The sequence below is a fragment of the Typopeltis vanoorti genome, chromosome 17 (genome assembly GCF_054136105.1).
Source record: "Typopeltis vanoorti isolate ZY-2024b chromosome 17, IOZ_Tvanoo_1.0, whole genome shotgun sequence".
Lineage (NCBI taxonomy): Eukaryota > Metazoa > Arthropoda > Arachnida > Uropygi > Thelyphonidae > Typopeltis > Typopeltis vanoorti.
In genome coordinates this window covers 106,643,222-106,659,657 of record NC_143565.1, presented here as the reverse complement: position 1 = coordinate 106,659,657, position 16,436 = coordinate 106,643,222, and the positions used below count along the sequence as shown (strand labels likewise).

The 16,436-nt window shown below is 34.4% G+C and overlaps 1 protein-coding gene across 7 annotated transcripts in view; it reads left to right on the top strand.

The window, feature by feature from the left end:
• Nucleotides 1–16,436, top strand: part of LOC150097746 (MAP/microtubule affinity-regulating kinase 3-like) — a 297,798-nt gene that overhangs the window by 158,250 nt on the left and 123,112 nt on the right. The gene's annotated exons all lie outside the window — the stretch shown is intronic.

Here is a 16,436-nt window from a genome sequence, read left to right as displayed (position 1 = left end):
CATCATTTCTTTCACCTACATTTTTTAAACGATGCCCAAATTTAATTTTTGGAAAATAGTTTTTTCATCTCATTTAAAACTGATTAGAAGAGATATAGGTCTAACTTTTCTTATGTGTTTCTCCGAAACAGGACAGTCCTTTAAATAAATGTAACAAGTGTGTTTACAGTTTGGCTAGAGTGTGTTGTAATTGCAGCTGCAACTTATGAGCTTTCTGATGTAGAAGTAAGAGTGTGTGAGTGGAGCATGTCAGAAGTTGCATCATGGAGTAAAGAACTGTTATAAAATTTTACTGTAAATTAGGAAAAACTGCTACAGAAGTATACCAATACCTGAAAAAAAGTTTATGGTGGTGATTTCCCGAGTCATGCACCGATGTTCTGCTAGTTTACAATGTTTATAGAGGGGAGGGAGGAATCACCTGGAGGATGAAGTATACTGTGGATGGCCAGTTTCTGCATGAACAAATGAAAATGTGGTGAAAGCTAGGGAAATTGTTGCCCATGCAAATAACCACTAGGCTACTCGCTGTACAAGCTTGGTGTAGGTAAGGAAACAGTCATATTAATCTTAGAAAGAGATTTGCACAAGAGGAAGATTTGTTTAAGGTTTGGCCACACAAACAGAGAGAGAGAGAGCACTGGGGTTGCATGTTGTCAAAATTTCATCCATGTAGTTGATCAAGATCATGATATGTTGCAAAGAATTGTCACCAGTGATGAAAGTTGGTGTTTTCAGTTTGATCCGAAAACCAAACAGCAGAGCATGGAATGTCTTCTCTCAAGCAGAAGAAAGCCAGGTTGCAAAAATCATGTGCCAGGACAATGTTCATTGTTTTTTTCGATGCTGCTGGAATTATCCACTACAAGTTTATTCCTGAGGGTACCACAGTGAATAGTCAGTATTATTTATAGTATTATTTATTACTCCAAAATATAATAATAATATTTAGGAGTAATGCAACAGCTGTATGCCTGCATGCGACATGTCAAGAAAGAACTGTTCCACAACAACAATTGATTTCTGTTGCAGGATAATGTGTCCACGCACTGTGCGCTGCCTGTGAAGCAGTTTCTGGTTTCAAAGTAGATCTGTGTGATCCATAATCCTCTATTTTCCAGATTTGGCTTTTGCAGACTTTTCCTCTTCCCAAAGATGAAGTGTGCCTTGAAAAGCGAGCACTTCAGTGGCATTGGACATCCAACGCAATGGGATCCAGAGACTGAAGGAGATTTGCGTTCAGGACTTACACTGTGCCTTTGAACCTCTGTACGACAGATGTAAACATTGTGTGGAGTTGGAGGGAGATTATTTTGAATCTGTAATTGACAATTCCAAATATAGTTCTTTGTTTTGATATAATAATTGTCTCATTACTTAACGGGCACACTGTGTACGTTATTTCTTGCACATTTTATCATCACTTATTCATGTATGAATAGGAAAATATATACTGCCCAAAACAATTAGGGGATCTTTTGGTTTTCTTGTAAATTATAAAGTTATAAAAATAATTTACAAATGTAACATATTTATTTTAAAATATTCTTAATATACAACAGTGTAGGACATGCAACTGCATACAAAATCATGTTAAGACTTGTCGAAACGTGTCTTAGCCCTATTAGCATGTGGGAGGTATAAAAGTGCAGCTTGTTGCGCTCATTTCCACAGTGCATAATTATCACTTCAATTGTAAACTCGTGTCCTACCACCAATTATTTTGTTAGTAGAGCAACATGATATCCCAGAATCCGTGGCTTGAATTGCTATTGGTCGATTAGAAGCTGGACAAATGCAGCAAGTTGTTGCTCAAGTGTGTCATGCATCTTAAAGCGTAATTTCATGACTTTGGAATTACTTTCTGGAAATGGGAAATGTTCGAAATCATCTTCATGCCATAGGTTTATATGCTCAAAGACCATTGGTCTTCGAGCATTTACATTCCTTACTTCAAATCACAAAAGAGCCAAAGAATTTGTGCACAAGAACACCGCAATTGGACAAATGAGAATTGGGCTCGTACTTTTTAGTGACGAGTCCAGGTTCAGTCTGCAATCAGATAACCGACATATCTTGATATGGCTTGAAAGTGGAACAAGAAATAATCCACAGTTTGTTCGTGAAAGATCCCAATATCATGGTGGGAGTTTGGTATGGGCTGGAATTAGTATAGGTGGCCATACTGATCTCTATTTTATCAGAAATGGTTCCTTAACGACCCAAAAGTATTGCGATGAGATTTTGGAACCTATAGTTCATCCGTATGCTGCTGCAATTGGCCAAGAATTCATTTTTATGGATGACAGTGCTCGTCCACACCGTGCAAATTTGGTACAAGAGTGGTTTGAGGAAGAAGGTATTAAACAAATGTACTGGCCTGCCTATTCACTGGATTGTAATCCAATTGAACATGCCTGGGATGCTTTAGGTAGGCGTATTTCTGCTCGACTGGTGCCACCACGATTGCTTCAAGAACTCGAAATTGCTCTCACAGAAGAGTGGGGAAATATCCCACAAGAACTGTTTGATCATCTTACCTGGTCCATGTATTTTCTTTTCTTGGTCTTTCCTTGTTCTCTGTGTCCATAGTTGGTCTCTTGAGAGCAGGAGCACTGAACGTGGGTGAGGTTTCAATCCCTAAGCTTGTACTCAAATCACTTCAGTTGACTTTTCTAAATTGTATATGTTCAGGAGTTTTTGCAGTTTACTTCACATATGACATTATTAGAAATGTGATCTTGCCGTGCCATGTGAATCCTGTTATTGATCAAAGGGATGTTGTCACAAAGCTGTTGATATTAACTGCTTGTTGAGCAGTGATGTTCCATGTCTGGTAACCATACGAAACATGGTTTGACTAGTGGTTTTATACAGACAAAGTTTTCTATTTTTGTTGATGAGAGTGGATTTCCATATATTAGTTAAGATTTTATGGAAATTAAGAACTTTATGCTTTCTTATCACTATATAGTTAAACAGTGAAATGTACTCATTTCACTATAATAAATTTAGTTTAATCCTTTATCCAAGTGTGAGCAAACAAAGTTTGCACCTGAAAGTATCTTCAGGACTGGGGTAAGGTGGTACAACACCAGGGCACTCCTTGCAAAGGTGGAGCAAGCTCCCAACAATCATATCTCAGTATCTCCCATAATGCAAAACACATCTCCTTGCAGATATGTCTAATGTTATGCATTAAGGGAAGGGCCACAACCCAGACTAGTTTCGACCTTTATTGAGGTCTCTTCGGTGGGAGCCAGGCCCAATAAACTTTCGCAAGACTTTCACAAGAACAAAAATAAACTTTCAACATCTTTCTCTAAATCCAGAGTAATTTATTAAAAAAGGGTGGCACACCATTTGGCAACTCTTATAGGTAGAGATGACCTGCTAATGCTTCTGCCTGGTATCTCCATTTGGGCCTGGCTCCCACTGAAGAGACCTCAATAAAGGTCGAAACTAGTCTGGGTTGTGGCCCCTCCCATAGTGCATAACATTAGACATATCTGCAAGGAGATGTGTTTTGCGTTATGGGAGGTACTGAGATAGGAGTGTTAGTAGCTTGCTGCACCTTTGCAAGGAGTGCCCTGGTGTTGTACCACCGCAAACTTTGTTTGCTCACACTTGGATAAAGGATTAAACTAAATTTATTATACTCTAACCAAGTGAAAAATAAACTTTCAACTCATTTCACTGTTTAGTTGTATTCAAATTTTTGTTCAAATGATTTTTTGAGAGGTAAAACAAAATATCTGTTAATGTTCTGATTATGTTACTGTGATATATATGACAAATAAACATTTATAAAATATATACATGTTTATACAAAAATATTATTTAATTTACGAAATATTTCAGTCTGAATATTACAGACCATCTTCAGTGGCTGCATAGGAATAGTTTTAAAAAACAAGGTGGAATATGAACAATTTGATCATTCACAAATAGAACGAGCCGCGTAATGTCATATCGCTAAGTATTAAAAGAGTAAACTTTTTTTATCAGTCATGATTATAAATGATTAAATTAAAGATATTAATTCAGAAATTCATGTAATAATCTTAAATAACGTTTAAAAAAAAAAAAAAAAAAAACGTGTTATCCTGATTAAACTTTCCCAAATTTTTGATACAGATATACAGTCATTACGATTCAAGTTAGGACGTTGAAGTAAGGCCTCCACACTTTCTTTAAATAAATGTTCAAATTTATAGTGACATCTGTGTAGGAAGCAAGTCTTGGACCAAAGGATGTTGTGGCTTGTTTCTATTCCGTGCTGAGCTAATCCAGATTTCTCGGGTTTGTTGTGTTGAATGGATGATTAATGCTCTTGAATTCTTTTTTCTATAGAGCGTCCAGTTTGTCCAAAGTAGGAAAGATTACAGTTACATGGAAACTTGATACACACCAGGTAGAGACATAGTTTAGCGTTTATCTTTAGAAGAAGGAAAATGGGTGGATAATTTGTTAATAGGTGTATAAGTGGCTATAAAAACGATACTAAATGCAGCAGCAAATGAAAGCTTAGGAAAGACCAAAAAATTCAGTAAAAGAAAAAAACTGAAGATCTGGGATGATACAATGAAAGAAATAATCAAAAAAAAAAAAAAAGAAGCCTATCACAAATGGTTAAGCAGTAAAAGATTAGAAGATGAAATAGAATATAAAAGAATAAGAGCCATAGCTAAAAGAGAAGTCAGAGAAAGACAGAGAATCATGCAACAAATTTGTTTCTAAATTAGAACATGATTTATATAAAATAAGACCAAATGTATGTAAAATTTTGAAACACTTAAATGCAGATACCAAAGAAAACATAAAATTAAACACTGAATTGAAATTAGAAGAATTTCTAAATTACTACACAGAATTGTGGACAGACAAATATTTTAAAAAAGACAGCTGGCAAACAATTAATGAAAATGAAAAGGAAATAACTAAAGAAGAATTAGAAATCAGCCTGAAAGAAACAAGAAACAGAAAATCACCTGGAGAAGATAAACTTGGTTCAGAACTATATAAATATGCAGGAACTAGATTCAAAGGAAGACTCTTATTATTTTTAAATAAAATTTATTCAACTGGTATCCTCCCAATAGAATGGAAAAAAGCAATTGTAATTCCTATCTTTAAAAAAGGTAATAGAGATGACCCTAAAAACTATAGAGGTATCAATATACTAAATTCCTGTTACAAAATATATAGCAGAATCTTAAATAGCAAACTAATGAAATATTCCGAAAACTTTATTTTAGAAGTACAGAATGGATTTAGAAAAGGACGATCATGTATAGACCCGGCCTTTTGCCTAAAATTAATAATAGAGAAAAGAAGAGAATACAATTTAGAAACACATATTGCATTTATTGACTTTGAAAAAGCATTTGACAAAGTTAAAAGAAACATATTATTTAACATATTAAAAAAAAGACCAATACCAAATAATATCCTTAAAGCTATCACAAGTATATATTTAAAAATTAATCAAATACAAATAAGATTAAATCACGAGCTATCATATACGAGAGAGATAAACCAAGGGGTCCGAGAGGGATGTTCCCTCTCAGCAACTCTTTTTAATATCTACTTAAATGAAATAATAATAAAATGGAATAAAAATTTACATCAAAGAATTAAACTTTCTCCTACAGCAAACTTAAACACTCTCCTCTTTGCTGACGACCAAATAATAATTACAAATTCTGAAGATAAAGTAAAGAAAGCTATTTTAGGTCTAAATGAGATATCCAAAGATTATGGTATGATAATATCAACAGAAAAATCAAAAACTATGGCCTTTAGAGGACAAGATCCAGCAAGAACTAAAATAGTAATAGATAACAAGTCTTAGAACAGGTGAATTCATTTAACTACCTAGGATGTACGATCACATATGAAAAAGATATAAACGTAAAAATTGCAAAATATTTAAAAATAACAGGTGTAATTAACTCTATATTTAAACCAAACCTAGTTAAAAAACAAACCAGACTAAAAGTATACAATACATTAGCCCTACCAGTCTTAATGTATGGAAGCGAAATCTGGACAATAAAACAAAAAGACAAACAAAGTTAACAACAGCAGAAATGAAGTTTATGAGAAAAACTGCAAAGTATACCCTATTTGATCACAGAATAAATGAAGAAATTATGAAAGAATTAAACCAAGAACCAGTAATAGAAAAAATTAAAAAATATAAACATAAATGGATGAAACACGTTCAAAGAATGAAAACAGAAAGATTACCAAAACAAGCCTTAAAATATAAGCCATTAGGAAAAAGAAAACCAAGACGTCCTCTTAAACGATTCAACGATGACTTCTAAGGACGGAACAGGCCATGCTAGGCCTAAATCCTTGATAGCATGATGATGATGAGTGGCTGCTAAATCATATTTCTTCAGAATTCTTGAAATTGGTTCTGAAATCCCAGAAATGTAAGGAATTGGAACTCGATGTATTGAATCTTTGCTATTTTGTGTTGGATTGTAAGAATTGAAAAGATGTTGTGTACTCTTTTTGGAGAAGCCATTTAGTTTCATGTGATGTTTGATAGTCGAAAGTTCTTTTTGTAATAAATGAGAAGTTGAACAATTAGTTTTGGCTCGTCGGATTAAACATTTTATGATTCCTGTTTTTTGACAAGGATGATGGGCAGATTCTTTGAAAATATAACGACTTGTGAAAGTTGATTTTCTGTAAACTGTTGTTGTAAGAATACCTGAAGGTGAACGAATGAGGAGGAAGTCTAAAAATGATAACTCGTCTTTTTCAATCTCCATGGTAAACTTTATTTGAGGATGTAAGGAATTGATACTGCTTAAAAAGGAAGGTAAGGAGTCTCTGTTATGAGGCCATACGACAAAGATGTCATCTATATATCTAACCCAAAATGATGGTTAAGGGAAGATGAGAACAGCACTTCTTCTAGATGTTCCAAATAAAAGTTGGCTAGATTGGGTTGTAAAATTTGCTTTGACATAAGAAATATCCAGAGTGCATTACGAAATCAAATAACTTTATAACGTCTTGTGGGAAGATGTCAGCAAGTAATTCTAAAGTCTCTTGGAGAGGTACATTCGTATATAAAGATTCTATATCAAAACTAACCATAAGATTTGTAGGTTGTAATGCAATATTTTTCAATTTATTTAAGAAATCCGAAGAGTTTTCCTTACAATCCAACACAAAACAGCAAAGATTCAATACGTCGAGTTCCAATTCCTTACATTTCCAGGATTTTCTATTAACAAATTATCCAACCATTTTCCTTCTTCTAAAGATAAACGCTCAACTATGTCTCTACCTGGTGTACATCAAGTTCCGTGTAACTGTAATCTTTCCTACTTTGGACAAACTGGACGCTCTATAGAAAAAAGAATTCAAGAGCATCAACATATCACCATTCAACATAACAAACCCGAGAAATCTGGATTAGCTCAGCATGGAATAGAAACAAGCCACAACATCCTTTGGGCCAAGACTCTCCTCCTACACAGATGTTGCTATAAGTTTGAACGTTTATTTAAAAGATGTGTGGAGGCCTTACTTCAATGTCCTAACTTGAATCGTAATGACTGTGTATCTGTATCAAAAATTTGGGAAAGTTTAATCAGGATAACACATTTTTTTTTTTTTTAACGTTATTTAAGATTATTACATGAATTTCTGAATTAATATCTTTAATTTAATCATGACTGATTAAAAAATGTTTACTCTTTTAATACTTAGCATGACATCACACGGCTCGTTCTATTTGTGAATGATCAATTGTTCGTATTCCACCTTGTTTTTTAAAACTATTCCTATGTAGCCACTGAAGATGGTCCGTAATATTTAGACTGAAATATTTGGCAAATTAAATAATATTCTTGTGTAAACGTGTATATATTTTATAATCCTAATTTCGCAAGTATCTTTAAAGAATCAAATAAACATTTATTTTCAGTCTCACTTTAAATTATCCCTTATTGCTAAGCTTTGGTTCTTCAAGAAGTGTATCAAGTCTGTTCAAAAGAAGAATCAATCAGATTGAAACCGACTTTCATCATAATCATCTTCTCCTTTTCTGCAAATATTTAATTCTATCTTCACTTTCATGTTAGGCTCAGTCTGTAAATTGCATGTATATTATATTCTGGCTGATTTGCCTTGTTTTGTTAGTTGAAAAACTTGGTTTCCAAGTGGGAAAACCCTGTCACCTCTGAGACATACTAACCTTCCATTGACAAAGTCCTGATAAAACTTTTTCACATCCTAGACACAATTCAAATTGAGGTGTTTTTTTTTTCCCAACTGACTGAGCTACGGAGGCTCTTTCTGCAAATATTAAAGGTTAAAATAGTTGCATGTAATTTAATAGCATATACAAAGTTGATTTGAAAGAGATAAATGCAAGAAACTTACATCATGTCCGAATGATGTTCATACTTTGTGGTCTTTTGCTGAGGTTATTGATCAAACTTTTGTTCACATCCATCTCGTAATTGTATTACATCATTGCTTACAAAAAAAAAAGTATCTTTTTGATTTTTCTTTCAGTTCTTGCACTGATGATCTCATGTATTCTCTTACCAATTCATACTTCCAGCATTCAGTGCTCTCTTTAATTTTTCACCAGAAAAAGATCGGAATTGTATGCGATCTGGTTATCAAAAGTATCTTGATGATCAGCATTTCTAAATTTTTTTCCCAACTGGCAATTTATGCTGCTGCTTGGAAATTAGTCTCTATTCTCTATCCAACAATCTCTTCCTTAGTAAAACAACATTATTTTATCATCAAATTATCTTTTTCCTCTCACTCAAATTCTTTTTTAAAAATTGAAGAAATCCATTAATGGTCAATTTCTGCACCCTGGATTGGGAAAGAGTAGCTAAGAGCTAAAAATTCAAGAAAATAGTAGATTATGTTGATCAGTGACCAATCTCTTATTAAGTTTCCATGAGGACCAAAAAACTGTTTGGTTTTAGTGATATATTCATTGACAGTGTTTAGATCAGAATAGCAAAAGCAGTATTCATGATTTCTATGCATCATGGATTGGATTATTAGTTGGATTATTAGCCACCTGTCATCCTTATAATGCACTGAGTGGTTGAGTGAGTGTTTGTCTATGGAAGAACACCAGATTATGATTTGCGTGAAACACAATCAGTATTCAGAACATACTTGTCACTTGTTAGAAAGATATCAGAAGTGTATGTAGATTGTGTATTTAGGCTTAAGTGCTAGTTGAGGCTCAAATTTGGTTTAATGGAATGAAGACACTACTAAGAATGAATTAAATATTGGTTTAAGGACTCCAGTATTTCATCTATGATGGATCAAGGAAAAGGACTAACACTAAATACAAGGATAATCTTGAATGGTAGGCAACATCAAGTAGAGTGATGTGAGCAAATATCAGAATTGTGAAATGGACAATGGGGCTTATTTGTGCTTGGTCTCACAGAACTTTGAGGCATTAGATGAGGCAGCTGACACACAAAAAAAAAAAAAAAAAGTTGGTCTTTGTTAGAGATTATAAACAGGAGAATAGGAAATGATTTCCGGGCATGGAAATGTTTTGGAAAAATTTGGAGAAAGGTCAAAGTAAATAATAATGGTAATTACCTGCTAGATTTGTGTTCATGACATGGGCTGTTCAAACATAAAAATGTGCAAAGATTAACTTCTCTCATGCAAGAAATAAGAAAATTCTCATTGATTATCTTATTGTTGCTAGCAATGTTTCCTCACTGGCCCAGGTCACAAGAGTATTCAGAGAATAAATCAGAATTGATTGCTATTTAATTTTGATCAGGATAAAATTGAATTTCATATTGAAAAAGAATGGTGTGTAAGAAAAGTATTAAAGCAATTAATACTAATATTTAGTATTAATTGTAATATTTAGTAATTTAATAATAACTAAAGTATTAAACCTTTCAGAGGCAAACTGTAGATTAAAATACACAAAAACATTATTCAAGAAAAAATGAAAGCATTTGAAAACAATGATCAAATCTTGGTGATTCAGCAGCAAAAACTGAAGAGAGCATTGATTGATTTATTCAGCCAGAAAGGCAAGTGGTGGGGTTATCTACAAGGATGGAAAAAGAACTCCATGGTGGACTCAGGAAGAAGTCAAAAATGCAGTCAAGGAAAAGAATAAAGTGTATTGAAAGCTCCTGGCAAGTAAGTCAGCTTGTGCTTTTAGAGAGAAAAATGTAAGAAAGCAAAGCACCATATAAAACTATCTAGACAGAAGTCATGGGAAGACTTTGGTAGTGATACAGAAAATAAATATCATGAGGTATAAAAAATATTCTGGAAGCTATTGAAAAAGCTTAGAAATGGAGAAAAGAGTGTTGTAAAAGGAACCAGAGATGATAAAGGTGACATCAAAACTGAAAATAGATATTCTAGATAGTACTTTGAAATATTGCTAAACGAAACAAGCAGTGACAGCATGATGGTAGAAAACGCCCACAAGAATCAGGAATATATATATATATATATATATATATATATATATATATCAATACTTGAAATACAAAAACCTGAAATCTGGAAAGGCAGCTGTAGTACATGATATTCAACCAGAAACTCAAATATGGAGGTATAAAAGTTTTACAGTGGCTACACTGCATAATTCAGGAGGTTTGATCACAGAGTCAAATTCCATATGATGTGAGTAGAGCTCTCACAGCTTTTCAAGCATACTTATTTATAGAAGTATGCTTGAAAAGCAGCTAAAAATTGTGGAAGGGAAACTTGGAGAAGAACAAGCTGGATTCAGGCCATATAGAGGTTATCAGGATCAGATTTTCACTTCAAGACAAATAGTTGAGAAATCATGGGAATATAACTGAAATACAGTTTCATTTTCATCTCATGTATCTGGAAAAGACGTATGACAAGGTGCTAAGAGAAAAGCTGTTTAGAAACACTAAATTTATATGGTGTAAATGACACATTTTATCAAGCAACATTTTACATTTGATGTAAGTCAGCAGTTAGAATTGAAAGAAGTATAGGAGGATGGTTTGATATTGTCAGATATGAGGCAATATTGTACATTACCTCCATTGTTGTTCATCATCTATATGGATCACATTATGAAGGAAAGTTGTATTAAACCTGATATCAAAACTGGAGATATTAATCTCAGCTCATTACTTTATGCAGATGATGTTATATCTCTAAGTAAATCCTGTACAAGTCTGCAGGATTCCCTGACTAAAGTGAATAACTGCTGTAATAAATTTGGTATGAAAATCAGCAATAAAAAAGACAAAGACAATGAAAATAGGCAGATTACTAAATCACTTAAGGAATTGACAACGTAGATACGAATATAAATTAAATTACACTTTAATAAATATTTCTGATATTTCGGCAACGTCACGTTGCCATCTTCAAAAGGAACTTATAAAAAAAGAGGCACATGCATGTAAGCACTACAACACAGTAACTGAGAATGAAGTGATGAAGCTATTGTTTTCCTAAAAGTCCTGATGGTGCCCTGTACCGGGCTAAGTAGGTGTTCTTGGACGTTGGACTGAAGGTCTGCTGATGTAAGCCTCCCAAATCTGGGGCAGTCTCATACAACCAAATTTGTTGAGGTTTGAAGAGTTTCTTAGGGCTGAGGCTGATTCCATAAATAGTCGTTCGAATTTGTATTTGCTACGGTGTATTACTGTAGCTTTCTTCCACCGTATTCTGTGGTGTGTATCCAGAGCATGGTCTGCAAGACCAGAATGGCTGTACTTGTGAAAACGGATGTAGTCCTTGTGTTCCGAAAGTCTGATATTCGCTGTCCTGCCTGTTTGGCCAAAGTAAGACAGTTTACAGCTGCAAGGGACCTGGTATACACCAGGTAGGTCTAGGGGAAGTGGTTGGTCTTTAGTGGAGCAGATAAGGGATGCCAATTTTTTGTATGGTCTGTAACAGGAGGTCAAGTCATGTTTTTTTTAAATTCTGGTAATTTTTTCCAAGGTGTAGAGAAAAAATACACTTCTCCCCCTCCACAACAAGGTTCAGAGTAATCCTTGTTGTGGAGGGGGCGAAGGGGGTTGTGGTTTGTAGGTTTCAATACGTTTTAGATTTTTTTGCAGGAGGTAGCCATTGGCTGAGAAAGTGTTGAAGATGTGATTTAGTTCAGTGTTTAGGGCCATGTCGTTAGAACAGATTAGTTTAGCCCTGTTGTATAGTGTTTTCACCACTCCATATTGTTGTGAGGGGGGTGGTGGATTGTTGGTGAATGTACCTGCCTGTATGGGTGGGTTTTCTATAAACTGAGAAAACCAAGGTTTCATCAGGCTGGCAGGTGACTAGTGTGTCTAGGAAAGGGAGGCTGCTGTTTTCCTCATTTTCCAGGGTGAATTTGATTCTGGTGTGTTGGTTGTTTAAGTGTGTTAAGAAGGAGAGGAGTGTATCAGAGCCATGTGGCCAAATAGCAAACACAATCATCAACGTAGCAAAGCCATATGGTTGGTTTTTGTGGGGCAGAAACTAAGGCTTTTTCTTCAAAGGTCTCCATAAAGAAATTAGCCAACGGTGGCGAGAGTGGTGAACCCATGGCTGTCCCCTCTATTTGTTTGTAGCATTTTCCCTGCCAAACGAAATAGCCTGAGTTCATCGTGAACTGAAGGGCTGAGATATCGGGAGAAAATTTAGCTCTGAAGTTTCCTTGAGTGCGACATTTGTGAATGAGGAGGAGACATCAAAGCTGACCATTATGTCAGTATGTTGTAGTGTAAGGTTTTCTATGCTAGCTTTGAAGTGGGCTGAGTTTTTTACGTGTGATGGTGTGTTGCCAGTATAGTCTGTGAGCGCTTTGGCCAAATGTTTAGCTAATTTGTATGTGGGAGAATCAATGCCATCCACTATGGGACATAATGGCACATTTTCTTTATGTATTTTTGGCAGTCCATAAACACGGGAGGGTATAGAGTTAAATGGCTTTAATCTGTTGGTAACTTCTACAGGCCAAGAAGTGACTTTCTTAAGTAGCTGTGAAGTTTTCTGATTTGTGAGTTGGTGGGATTGTATTCAATAGGGAGGTAGGTAGCCCGATCTAATAGAAGTGCATTAAGCTTACCTGTTTAGTCCTTTTAGTGTCTTACTTTGGCCAAACAGGCAGGACATCGAATATCAGAATTTCGGAACACAAGGACTACATCCGTTTTCACAAGTACAGCCATTCTGGTCTTGCAGACCATGCTCTGGATATACGCCACAGAATACGGTGGAAGAAAGCTACAGTAATACACCATAACAAATACAAATTCGAAAGACTATTTATGGAATCAGCCTCAGCCCTAAGAAACTCTCCAAACCTCAACAAATTTGGTTGTATGAGACTGCCCCAGATTTGGGAGGCTTACATCAGCAGACCTTCAGCCCAATGGCCAAGAACACTTACTTAGCCCACTAGAGGGCACCATCAGGACTTTTAGGAAAACAATAGCTTCATCACTTCATTCTCAGTTACTGTGTTGTAGTGCCTATGTGCACGTGCCTTTTTTTTTAAATAAGTTCCTTTTGAAGATGGCAATGTGACATTGCCGAAATATCGGAAATATTTATTAAAGTGTAATTTAATTTATATTCGTATCTACGTTGTCAATTCCTTAAGTGATTAATAATGCATAACCAACGTATAAGCCTGTCTATGAGAAAATAGGCAGAGACATTGAAAACATCAAATGCATCCTGAATGAAGAACCTCTAGAACAAGTGAAATGTTTTAGTTATTTAGGCACAATTTTTAGTGAAGATGGCAAATTAAATATGGATATAGACAAGAGAATTAGCACAGCTGGTATGGTATGATAAGAAGTCAACTGAATAAATGTATATGGAAAAAGAGAGAAATTAGTCAAAACATTAAACTAGATGTGTACAAGGTGGTGTTCAAACCAATTTTAACGTATGGATCTGAAAGTTGGTTTGGAAATAACATTTGATCAAAAACTGATGACTACAGATATGAGATCCGAGAAATATTAAGATAGTGAACAAATGGCATCAATGGCAGTATTGTATTAAAAACGAGGATATGAGGAAAGAAGTTGACATTGTTAGCTTTCAGGAATGTGTTAGCAGAGCTAATATCAGGTAGCATGGAAACTTTAACAGAATGGGAGAGAGAAGGTTAGTTGAACAGTGTTCTTTGCCAGGAAAAAAGATCCAGAGGAAGAAGACAAGATCTAGGGATCGATACATAAAAAAAAAGTGCCTTAAAAGACAGATGTATAAAATCTAATAATATTTTAGTCTTGATCAACAGATAACAGATTAATTTGGTGGGAATTTGTCAATAGGATGTTAGTAATGATGTAACTTTTTCTTGTAGTGCTGCCATAATATCCTGTAACCCCCCCCCCCTCAAGGGCACAAGAGTACATGTCAGGAATTTGATGATCTCTGTCACAGATATTTGGATACAATATAAGAATTGCAATGTGCACACAAGTAACAAAAATGCCAATGGAAGTCTTAGTAGGGGGTAGCCTCTGTGGGACAGGTAGATAGCCATGGTTTTAGCACAGGAGGTCTAAGAATTAGTTTTCCATATCTCACAGAATTCTGTACAACCGTATTTATTTGAGATTTGGTTGTTTCTTAAGATTTTTTGCTGATTCCAGAAAAAGTAATTTTTATATTCACTGGTATGAAGTTACTATTTTTCCCTCATTTGATTTTATGCTATGTGGTGGTCTTCTAGATTTGACTGACCTTAATTGTGGGATTGGTTTGTCCATAGTAAGACAAGGTGCAAGTATAAAAAAGTTTATATCTGGAACTGTGAGATGAGGCTTCTTTCATAATAATGCTTCACAACACTGAGACAGAAAAAAAAATTATTGAACTTTTAATTTATTGAAATATAAGCACTAAAAATGTTATACAATAACAAATTATTATAATCATAATAGATAATGGAAATGCAACTGTCATTATGACCAAATGGATTATAACAGAAAAATTAGTAATCTTGAGGATATATCAGATTAGGATCCTCCTAAATCTTAAAAGGAAAAAGTGTATAAATTATTTTAAAAAAATTAAGTCTTGTTTCAAAGAAATCATCAAAAGCTAAAGTATTATCATGTCAAACTACCCAGGATATAATGGGATTCTCAAAATTTGCAAACCCTTTTGTGCATTAGCAGAATAATGACCTCATTCCCACCTACAGACTGGCCAACCATTAATCCAAATAACTCTCTGCTCCTTCACACACCCTCAATTTATTAAAAATTCTCTTCATTTTAAAGTATTAGAAGAAAAAAAACATAATAATTCCTAATGTTTCTGACGTTATGATCACAGATCCTTGATCTCGTTAAGCCACATTTCTCCTATGACATGTTTGAATTATTTAGATTCATCATTATTCTAGTTATTTTTTTTTTTTATGAAAAGGAAAAGTGTATAAACCGTTAGATGGACTGCAACGGATTATTTCCCCTCCACCCCTCTCCAAATTAACCAACTTCTATATGAAACATTTTGAAAATGAAGCTCTCAACATAGCTATTAAGTTTGGCTACATTATATAGATGTATTTGCTATTTAGCATCATGGCCTTAGACACAATTGGATAAATTTTAGCTTTCTTTACATCCAAAAATAAACTTTACATTAGAAAAAGAAAGTAACAATTATCTCTCCTTTTTAGACATCCTATTAACATGACTACCTAATGGCTCATTATCCTTTTCCATTTATAGAAAACCTACCCATTCCAAACAGTACACATTCTTAAAACACACACAGAGAACCAGGGCTATTAGTTCAAATGTCACAGCCCTTAAAATTGAGGTCAGATACCTTTGCAACCTTTTCCAGCCAATAGTTATAACCCTTACAAAAATAGATAAAATGCTGCATGCATCCTCCCCTCTTCCCTGCAATCAACACATAGGATCACAGCTAAAACATTCCTATCTCTTATATTCAGGGTATATCAGAAGCGATAGTTAAATGTGTATAAATAATTAAATAAATAAAAAGTTCTCTGTAAATATAATCTCCATGCCACTTTCAAACTAGTCATTCAGCTAGCTACTTCCATCTTCTCCTAAGGATTATCTTCATCCTCTTTCACATTCTGGAATATATAAAGTTCTTTGTGTTTTGGAATCGGTATACAGTCAGTATGGCTACATTAATTGCAAAGATCTGAAGGCCGTCATTCTGAGATTAAATAGCCTGACTTTCCAAATTAACTTTATGGTTATCGGGCAAGTAGAGGATGCCATGTTAGGACATTAGTTTTTTCAGTTACAATTTGAATTGTTTCTACAATGATTAAGTTGACTTTTGTTGTGTTTGTTTGTTGTAATTTGTGCATCTGGATATACTAGATAGAAAACCAGCAAAACATTAGTAAGTTCAATAAATTAATTATATTATTTTCTATTATTTAAGTTAAG